The sequence below is a fragment of the Bos taurus genome, chromosome 1, assembly GCF_002263795.3.
Source record: "Bos taurus isolate L1 Dominette 01449 registration number 42190680 breed Hereford chromosome 1, ARS-UCD2.0, whole genome shotgun sequence".
NCBI classification, from domain to species: Eukaryota; Metazoa; Chordata; class Mammalia; order Artiodactyla; family Bovidae; genus Bos; species Bos taurus.
In genome coordinates this window covers 80,631,699-80,643,324 of record NC_037328.1, presented here as the reverse complement: position 1 = coordinate 80,643,324, position 11,626 = coordinate 80,631,699, and positions in this window count along the sequence as shown.

The following is an 11,626-nucleotide window of genomic DNA, read 5'->3' as shown; positions in this document are numbered from 1 at the left end:
GGATTGTTGTTGTCCCTAGAAAATGAAATTTAAAGTACTAGAGTAACAAATTTACATTTTCTTCTGTCAGTGGCACCTAATTCAGGTGGTATGTGACTTCAGTGTATGAATTTGGAACCTCTTTCCTTTTTCTTCATTACATGGTCGGATCACACTCTACTCTTCTTTACTTTAGCTAGTGAATGTTTCAATGTTGAACAACTGTTGCAGAGGGTTTATGGAGCTGCTGTCTAGCCATCAGTATGGTTCCAGCAACATTCCCGTCTATGTCTGTATAACAGCCAATGCTGCTGTTGCCTTTTCTTTTATTTTGCCCTGTTTTATAAAAATTAAGGGAAGAGGGGAAGAAATTTCATCCATTTAGAACAGTTAACAAGCACATCATTTAACCTTGATCAGACACTATTTGGATTTGAGTGATCCAACTGTGCATTTACTTGTAAAGAGAAAGAAAATTGAGGAATATTTAAAATGCTAAAAATCTTATAAAGTAAATGCACCACATAGATACATATGTATGTTTCATGGACTTTTTGTGCATTTAATATTCATTATGTTCTAAGATTCTGTAGTTTATTCCTCAGAAATTATTATCAACATTTATCTTCTGTATCTTAGCCCAGGAGAGCTCTCGATCATGATTTGTACCTATTGATTTTTTCCAAGATTTTTGCAAGAATCAGTCACATACTAATCTAGAACTGTTCTTAGCTAGGAAGACCCCAGATATAATTCTTTTGCTGCAAATAAGAATGTTCATGGGGCTTTGTCACTATTTAAGTGCTTTCCCTGAAACACAATGTAATATGGGAAGACTTGTATCAGAGCCCCACAGGTTTTCTTGTAATAAAGCATAGTAACAGGATGATGTGGTGGAGATGACAGGAAGATTGTAAAACCAGGCTTTAAAGTACAAGCTTTTTGCACTAGGGTACAGCTGCCTTCCCAGAAGTTAATGCTGCCCCGAAGTGGAGCAGAAATCCCCAAGGCAGCAAGCTTCCTACGAAATGAGCTTAGGAGGCCATAGTGGTCAATATGTAAGCTCCCCTCAAGCCAAAAGTTTCTGTGTACCAAAAAAAAAAAGTTTCTATGACTTACAGAGTTTTCATGCAAAGAACTGAAAACTTGTCCTCTTATTCATTGAGTAGAAAATATTTATTGAGTCCTTACTATGGGCCAGTTTCTGTTCAAGTGTTTTTATGGATGAGGTTGTTTATATGGAAGAGAGACTGTTATCCTCAACCTACAGATGAGGAAATTGAATTACATCTCACAGCTTACAAGCAATGGGTCCAACATTTGAAGCCAAGCAGTCTGCTCCAATGTATCTTCAAGTACCATGAACTCATGATTTCCACTCAAAACAGGTGGTGTGGAGAAATATTCTAGGTAGTGATGGTGGGAGGATAAATAATAGTGTCTTCAGCCCTGCAGGGAAGAATGTCCCTGCAGCAGAAAGGGTGGTTGGCCTGGGATCAGACTCAGTTCTGTGACACTGGGCAAGCCAGTTGGAAATGATGATGGGTGATATATTTTAAGGAGAGTTTTCGCACATTTCTAACATATTTTGGCTATACATTTATGTAAGTTGAGTTTCTGCTCTTCAGCTACATTCACTATTGGTTACACTGCCAGATTCCTGAATCCTAGATGGTGTTAGTGCTCAGAAATCACTGTTGTTGGAAAAGGGAACAGGATATGGAAACTTAAAACCAATTGTAAAAGTTGCATTGGTTGGCCTTAAAAATGGAAGGAAGATTTTACAGTAGTCTTTGAAAAAAGTTAAGCTGCAATTAGCTTCAATAAAAACATCTATCCTGAACAAAGACTCCAGGAGATAAGCAGAGAGGAAAAAAGTTTGAGGAGTGTTTACTTTTTTAAAATTCTAGACTTCCAGTCACTGGCATGGTACCAGAACTCATGATGAAGGGTTGACTAGAGGTCACAGATAGTGGGCACCGGTACAGCTTCCACCATGATTTATGTCAAAGAGCCCAGACCCTTTCTCTTTCCACTAAATGAAATCAATACTTATGAGTGGTACAACTTTAAGTATGGTATCTCTACTGATGCAGCCAGCGGTATTTCTACTGATGCAGCCAGCCTGAGAACACCATGATCAGAGTGCAGTGTCATCACAGAGCTAAGTGTCAGTGAGAACGCTCTAGAGCTGCTCAGTCCAATATGGGACATATGTCCTATGTGTCCACTTCTGAGCACCTGAAATGTGGCTGGTGCAAACTGAGAGATGCTATACATGTAAAGTACACAGTAGATTTTGAAGACTTGGTACAAAAAAAGAATGTAAAGTAATGCAATAATTTTATATATTGGTTACATGTTGAAATGATAGTATTCTGGGTATATTTGGTAAAATATATTATTAAAATTATAAATAAAATACATTATAAAATTCACCTTACCTTAGTTTTGGTTTTTTACTTTTAAAAATGTGGATTCTAGAAAATTTTAAATTACGTGTGTAGCTCACTTTACTGATAGCGAGGCTGCCAGGTTACTTCTCAATATGAGGCAAATTGACTTAATACTTTGGGATGAAGGGCCTCATGTTCACTGTTATTCAATTACATCTCATTCAATTCAGTCCAGTGGTCCAGATGGTTAAGATGTTTGGGGATTTCAACTCAGTCATCCGATATTCTGTGCTTCTCCACTTGATGTTATCTGTCCTCTGTATTGGCTGAGACATCAAGATTTTTTATGCAAATAGTGAAGAAAAGAATTGAAGGCCAGCTCTTGAATTTTGCCATTGAAAGCCTTGCTCCAGGTTGTCATCAAAACATCAGCATATAGTCATATCAGCCTCCATGAAAATAGCTGTTTTGCATGTAGCCATATTTCTTATCATGTCCACAAGGATGTGCTGAGAGGCCTTGTTGAAATCCATTTATACAACAGCTTATTATGAAATGAGGTGGGTCTGACTTGACCCATATTTGGGTCAAGCCCATATTTGCGCCCTAGGGATCAATACTTTCTAACTCACATGCTTACAAATGATGCCTAAGTTGACTATCATGTTCTTAGCTTTTGGAAAAATCGCGCATCTTCAGTCCTTCAGCCTCTCACTCCTCCACAGTCCCTCCACATCACAGCCATGTTTAACAACCTCCTCTATATTCCTTTAAGTACTTAGATTTTGTCTAGTCTAGAAGACTGATTTCCTTTCAAGTGGTAAAAGTGTTTCTTGTCATCAGCTCTTCCCTCTTGGGCTTCCATTTCCTCTTACTGATGTTCATTCTGCCCTTTACATTTCAAACGTTCTTCCTGACAGAGTACAGATGCAAAATTGGAGGTTTTATATACCATAGTGATTTTTTTTTCTTTTTTTTAAATTTTATTTTATTTTTAAACTTTACAATATTGTATTGGTTTTGCCAAATATCGAAATGAATCCGCCACAGGTATACATGTGTTCCCCATCCTGAACCCTCCTCCCTCCTCCCTCCCCATACCATCCCTCTGGGTCGTCCCAGTGCACCAGCCCCGAGCATCCAGTATCTGCATCGAACCTGGACTGGTGACTCGTTTCATACATGATAGTATACATGTTTCAATGCCATTCTCCCAAATCTTCCCACCCTCTCCCTCTCCCACAGAGTCCATAAGACTGTTCTATACATAAGTGTCTCTTTTGCTGTCTTGTATACAGGGTTATTGTTACCATCTTTCTAAATTTCATATATATGTGTTAGTATACTGTATTGGTGTTTTTCTTTCTGGCTTACTTCACTCTGTATAATAGGCTCCAGTTTCATCCATCTCATTAGAACGGATTCAAATGAATTCTTTTTAATGGCTGAGTAATACTCCATTGTGTATATGTACCATAGCTTTCTTATCCATTCATCCGCTGATGGACATCTCGGTTGCTTCCATGTCCTGGCTATTATAAACAGTGCTGCGATGAACATTGGGGTACACATGTCTCTTTCCCTTCTGGTTTCCTCAGTGTGTATGCCCAGCAGTGGGATTGCTGGGTCATAAGGCAGTTCTATTTCCAGTTTTTTAAGGAATCTCCACACTGTTCTCCATAGTGGCGGTACTAGTTTGCATTCCCACCAACAGTGTAAGAGGGTTCCCTTTTCTCCACATCCTCTCCATCATTTATTGCTTGTAGACTTTTGGATTGCAGCCATTCTGACTGGCATGAAATGGTACCTCATAGTGGTTTTGATTTGCATTTCTCTGATAATGAGTGATGTTGAGCATCTTTTCATGTGTTTGTTAGCCATCTGTATGTCTTCTTTGGAGAAATGTCTATTTAGTTCTTTGGCCCATTTTTTGATTGGGTTATTTATTTTTCTGGAATTGAGCTGTAGGAGTTGCTTGTATATTTTTGAGATTAGTTGTTTGTCAGTTGCTTCATTTGCTATTATTTTATCCCATTCTGAAGGCTGTCTTTTCACCTTGCTAATAGTTTCCTTTGTTGTGCAGAAGCTTTTAAGTTTAATTAGGTCCCATTTATTTTTTCTTTTATTTCCAATATTCCGGAAGGTGGGTCATAGAGGATCCTGCTGTGATGTATGTCAGAGAGTGTTTTGCCTATGTTCTCCTCTAGGAGTTTTATAGTTTCTGGTCTTACATTTAGATCTTTAATCCATTTTGAGTTTATTTTTGTGTATGGTGTTAGAAAGTGTTCTAGTTTCATTCTTTTACAAGTGGTTGACCAGTTTTCCCAGCACCACTTGTTAAAGAGATTGTCTTTAACCCATTGTATATTTTTGCCTCCTTTGTCAAAGATAAGGTGTCCATATGTGTGTGGATTTATCTCTGGGATTTCTATTTTGTTCCATTGATCTATATATACCATAGTGATTAAAATGTGTATGATCTAGAATCAAACTGCTCAGAATCAAACTCCAGTGCCACCACTTACAAGCTATGCTTCAGTTTTTCCATCTGCAAAATGGTAATAATAATAGCACCTATTTCACAGGGTCATTGGACAATTCCAACTGGAATCCCTGGCTTGGGGCAGATAGGCAAAAAGGAGCAAGTTAGTATTTCTATGTTGCTTAACTAAGGTTTGTTAAGGTTTATGATTTTTTTTTTTTTTTTTAATTTCCTCCCCTCTGCGATGCATGAGGTTTGCCTCCAGGTGGCACTAAAATAGTGCTATGCTAGTGTTAAAATCAGCCCTGAAACTCCAGACTTTTTTAAAAAGCCATTTTCTGGCTATTATCACTTAAAAAAAAAAAATGAGTTATTCGTTAAAATGACAAGAATGATAACTTTCAATGCAAATTCAAATAAATAATGCACCTTGACTGTCTCTGCCCTCCTCTCTTAGCCTCACTTAATCCTAATGTAGATTCCACAGGGGCTGGATTTTGATTTAGAGATCAATTCTGCCAAAAAACAAAAATAAATAAAAGATGGCTCCTGAGAACTAATATCAGTTGTGGAAAACATAGTGAGGAGCCAGACTAGATGATTAAAAACAAGTCAGGTAATTAAAGCCTCTGTCTCTTATCAGTTCAGTTCAGTTGCTCATTTGTGTCCGACTCTTTGCAACCCCATGAACTGCAGCACGCCAGGCCTCCCTGTCCATCACAGCCTCTTATAACAGGTCACTAACCTAGGACAACAGAAAACTGATAGACAAGGTTTTCAGCAAGGCATTTTATGATCCATATCTTTATATCTTTGGGGGGGCAGAATTAAAGACATATAATTGGATTCATAACTCACTAACTGTGGTTGAACGTGCTGTTGATTAATGAATCAGTGTCAACCTGGAAGGGAGCTGGTCTCTGCTGGCACAAAACAGAGCTATGTCCTCTCAGTCTTGATCTATTCAGTACTTTTATTAGTGGTGAGCGTTCAGGAAGAGTTTAAAATGCCAAGTGCCTAGTATGTGTGTGACAGTTTCATAGCCCTTTTGTGCTTATAGGTCCAAAAGTCCTAGGAGAGAAGCAGGACACATTAAAGCTGACCAGACAAGCTTTGACTCCTGCACAATGCTCTGGATGGGGGAAGCACAGCACAACACAATTACAAGGGGACTTGCACTAAATTTTGAGGGCAACTAACTGTAACAATGGCTTCCCTGGTGGCTCAGTGACAAAGAACCCGTGTGCAAAATGCAGGAGATGTGGGTTTGATCCCTGTCGGGAAGATCCCCTAGAGGAGGGCATGGCAACACACTCCAGTATTCTTGCCTGGAGAATACCCATGGACAGAGAATCCTGGTGGGCTACAGTCCGTGGGGTTGCAAAGTGTCGAACACAACTGAAACAGTATACTGAGCACACAAAACTGTAACCAACTAAAGAATCAGTTGATTCAAAGTTTTACACCATCAGGACCACTATGTGAAGCTGTAAGTCTCCAAATGGTATGAGTTCAATGTCTCCATATTTTGAGGTTTGATAAAGGAATTTTGACACTGGTGGGAGCAAGAAACTTCCCCTAATTCAGTTCACCAACTGCAACAAGAAGGAAGCCAGGTGAGCAGCCTGATGATGCTGTTAATGGTGATACCCCATTTACTATTGCCGGGTATCAAATTACCCCAAACTGAGCGGCTTAAAACAGCAACATTTATTTTTATTGCAAGCCTGCAGTATGGGATGGACTTGATGAAGACAGCTCCTTTGTGCATGTGGTGTCTACAGGGACAGCTCAAAACCTAGGGACTGGAGTTCTCTGAAAGCTCTATTCACATTTCTAACAGTTGACCCTGGGAGGATTCAAGCAGCTAGTGGCTGGAACAGTGAGGCTTCTTGGGAATTTTTATCCCCATGTAACCTCCACTGCATGGCAGCTTTAGCATAGCTGATCTTCCTCTATGTTAGTTCAGGGCTTCCAAAACACGTTTCAAAAGACAGAAGAAAGGAAAAGCTTTATTTCTTTGTATGACCTAGCCTCCTAAGTCACGCAGCATCTTTTCTCCATATTCTTTCTATTCATGGCATCCACAAAGGCTCACCCGTATTCCAGGGGAGAGAAATTAGACTCAACCTTTTGATGAAAGACTCTTCAGGTTCTGAAAGAGTACATAGACCTGCATATATTGCTGTGCCTCCTCCCTTTCTGTTTTTTTTTGTTTGTTTGTTTTGTTTAGGAAAATACAATTTGCCCCAGGAGATCACATGAGGTAAACATAAGAGCGGTAACCATGATCCAGGGATGTTAGAGCAGCAATGGAGAAGCCTCATGGTGCTCTTGCAGCATGAAAGAGGGCAGCGAAACTCCAGAAGAATGAAGGGACTATCTGCACATCCATGAGCACCTCCCTGTCCCTGCCACGCAGGAAGGGAAGGATTCTGGGAGCAGGAGTCTTGGAAATGGGACCTGAGCCAAAGGTAGCAGCATTCTAGTCCATGGGGTTATCCCCTTCTCTGCTGGGGGAGCCTGAAAAACGTGGGTTACACATCAGTGACCTTCCACGAGAACATGAAGGATGCTGATTAGAGCCATGGACACTCAAACCTGAGACCATTGTCAAGAGGACAGGTCTGGTTCCTTTCATTTACATAGCTGAAACCTCTCAGAACCTGGTTCTGGGAAAAGAGGACTCCTAGTTGTGTTTCCCTGGAGGAGGGCCTGGCAACCCACTCCAGCGTTCTTGCCTGGAGAATCCCCATGAACAGGGAGGAGCCTGGCTGGCTACAGTCCATGGGGTCACAGAGAGTTGGACACAACTGAGCGACTAAGCATAGCACAGTTGTGTTTTAAACCAAATAGCACAAGGAAAGTCCTTAAAGTCAATTGCATCTTCTGGTAGCCCTCAGGACTTGCCATAGTGTGATCACTGAATTCATCCCCACCAGCTGCCAGGTGCTGTGCAAGGTGCTGAGGATAGGTGTGTGTAAGGTGCTCAAATATGCTTCTCAGCACTGGGGGCCTCACAATCTAGTGCAGGGGGTTCCCACACTGACCCCTGGCCCCATATAATTCATGTTCAATGCAGAAAACTTGGAAAACACATGCAAAATGTCACATTTGAACCTAAAACTCTAGGGAAGAACTCAAAACACAGTTACTCCAAGATGTGTGTGCATGCCGAGAATTTTATCAAAAAGGAGATGCAAACTCAAACTGTTATGAAGTACCACACTATGAGTTGTCTTTACATTTCTCTGATGGTCTTTGTTTAACTTTTCTTTGAAGTTTCAAGCCTAGATCTAGTCAGTGTGGCTCACTTTCTAGAGAAACTGGCTGAAGTGAGACGAATTCTTGGCTACGTGTAAGCCATGGGTGTGTGGTCCCTGGAATTTTGGTGACAGCATATAAATCCAGAATGACCATAAAATCTCAGACTGGCTAAACTCTGGGCAATTCTTGGATTCATTCAATGTACAGATATGTTTGTTTTTTACTTAACTCTTGCTGTAGAAACTGAAAGCCCCATCAGTGATACAGATGTAGGTTCAGGAAGGAGATGCACCCTGACTGATATGCTCGCTCCACAATTGCCCAGAACACTGTCTATGAAATTGCAATGTTCTCAATTTGCTTGAGTGTGATCATACTTAGCTCCAGGTCTGTGGTTCTGAATCCAAGTGCTGACTCTGCAGCAAGACTGTCTGAATTCAAAGCCCAGATCTTCCCATTATCAGCAATGTGACCTCAGAGAAGTATCTGAACCTCTCTGAGCCTCAGTCTCCTCACCTACATCATATTCTGAAGATACACAACATGATGTACTTAAAAGTACTTAGTAAAGTACTTGGTGTGCAGCAAATACTCTTTAAATATTAGTTATCAGTGTAGACTGGATGTTTGTGGCCCTTAATTCTCCTCCAACCACCGAATTCACAGATTTCAGCCCCAATGCCTAGTGATGGTATTCCGAAGTAGAGTTTTCAGAAGGTAACAAGGTCATGAGGATGGAACCCTTATAAATGGGATTAGTGCCTTATAGAGATGTGAGAGAAGATCTCTCTTTCCACCATGTGAGGACACAAGAAGAAGACAGCCATCTGCAAACCAGGAAGCATGCCCTCACCGGACACTGGATCTGCCAACACCTTGGTCTTGGACTTCTCAACCTCTGGAACTGTGAGAAATAAACGTCTGCTGTTTAAGCCACCCAATTTATGGTAATTTGTTATAGCAGCCTGAGTGAAGACAGTTATTATTTACTATTATGAAATAAATGCAATTAAACTGTTTTTGAAGAAATTTGCACTTCTGGTAAAGCATCACATTTTTGAAACCTTAACAGGTTATCTTCCCCCAGTGTCAACTAGTGTAAAACATTCATTGACCTGCTCACGTGTGGATTTCTGACCCCGTAGTACTCCCCACTCTGAAAAAAACAGAAATGTCTCTGCTGAAGGGTTTCTGCAAAGAGTGGATGGAAACTGACCCTACGTTCTCAGTAGGCTCCAGGCCCAGAAAGACAGGAACTGCTAGGAGGGGGTGTACTGCTGCTGCTAAGTCACTTCAGTCGTGTCCAACTCTGTGCGACCCCATAGACAGCAGCCCACCAGGCTCCCCCGTCCCTGGGATTCTCCAGGCAAGAACACTGGAGCAGGTTGCCATTTCCTCCTCCAATGCATGAAAGTGAAAAGTGAAAGTGAAGTTGCTCAGTCGTGTCCGACTCTTAGCGACCCCATGGACTGCAGCCTACCAGGCTCCTCCGTTCATGGGATTTTCCAGGCAAGAGTACTGGAGTGGGGTGCCACTGCCTTCTCCCAGGGGGTGTACTATAAAACATTAATAGAGAAACTGCAAATAGAGTTAGGAGACCAGAAGGGGGCACTCTCATGCTCTGGGAGGACAGCAGAACCCCTGAGTAAGCAAGACTTCTCTTTCCTAGCAAGGACTCAGTCAGTGGGAAACCATGGACTTCTTGTCTACTATGGCCCTTCCAACTTCCTTTCACTCTTTATGAAAGCGTTCTCCTTCCCTTGCTGTTTGGGACTAGCCTATAGCTCACCATGGTTGCAGACACTGAAATGTAATTCTCTGTTGGTCAGAATAAACCCATCTTTGCTGGAGAAATATCTAACAGTCTATTTGTTTCAGGTCAATATTTTGGTGGCCTAAACAGGGACCAGAAAAGACTGTCAGTGGTTCCAGGACTGCTAAACAAATAGGTATGGTATCCACAATTGAGCCCAGAGTGGATTACTGCTTTTCTCATGAACCTGGAATCGGAAGGTACATCTTTCTCCTGGATCTAACCTCACACTCTCTTGTGCTTAAAGCTCTCCTTTATTTAGGATCTATTTAAAGGTTTCATCCTGCTGGTTAAAGCTTTATTCTCCCTGTGAGTTACTGTTTGGAACTTTGGTGTGATCTTAAAATCAGACTGTTTGAAGTTCTCATGCCCTGAGATGACAGCACAGACCAACTGGAAGAAGAAAGACTCCTCTTCTTTCCTAGCAAGGACTCAGCTGATGAAAAGTCATGGACTATTTGTTTACCACAGCCCTCCCAAATTCCTTTTCCTCTCTATAAAAGTGTTCTCCTTCCCTTGCCATGCTGGGACTTGTATGTACCTCACCTTGGTTTCAGGCGCCAAACTCCAATTCTTTGCTGATCCAGCAATCCATCTTTGCTGGAGAAATATCTGGTAGTTCATTTGTTTCAGGTCAACAGTACTAACAGTTAAAAGGGGGAAAAGCAAACCAACCACAGAGTCTTAGAAGAAATAAACACAGGTGTCTCCAGAATTGACCTGTGGTGTACCATCTGTCAGGGTGTTAATATAGCAGGAAGCCTTAAATTTCCTGGGCCTGTGCTGCTGGAATTCTGAAAGTCAAGACTCACGGTACTTGGTGTGACCTGTACCAGCGCTAGGGTGACCAACTGGTCCTTGTTAGTTTCCGGTTTTAGCATTAGAAGTTTCAAATTCCAGAATGAAACTTGGGGTCCATGGGTTGTGTGCCTGAGCCTGCAGGCACAGATGGCAAAAAGCCTCCAGAGGGAAAGCCCAGGCCCATAAGAAACATTCTTGAGACGGTTTCTTTATTTCCACGAGAAGGTGCTGTCCACTCTGGAAGGGTTTGTTGTTCGGTCCCTCGGTCATGTCCCACTCTTTGCGACCCCATGGACCCCTCAGTCAAGCCAGGACGATTGGTCACTCTAAGGTCCAGCCTTGAAGGGGCAGCTTTCATGGAAGATGCGTGTTGTTCATAATTGCCATGGGCAAGAGCATGGCTGAAGGGACTGGATGGGCAGAGCCAGGCCGAGTCCTGAGAATGTTCCATGAAGGAGGAATCTGTGAGAAATGTGCATGGAAACCTAGAAGAGCAGGGCCAAGATATGACTGTTTATGGGTGAGTGTGTGCAGTGACAGGCCAGACCCTGGTGAGGCCTTCCTGGACTGGTTCATGGATTGGCATGCATCGAAAACAGCACGCCACTTTGGACATTTATGCGGGGGAACAGAGAGGCAAGGATTTTCTTTATACATGCACCTCATCCTTTATATTACAGCTGTAGAAACTATTACATGTACTGACAATATGGTTAAAATGTAAACTTGATTGTCTTTCACACATTTCCATTTATTTTAATGAATAACTTTATTCACTCATACTTCCTAAGAGTACAAGCTACTTATGTGGTTCTGGGCTTAAATTCCCTAAAAAATATCTTTAAAATTATTTTTCTGACTATATGTTGGCAAAATTCACTCACTTTT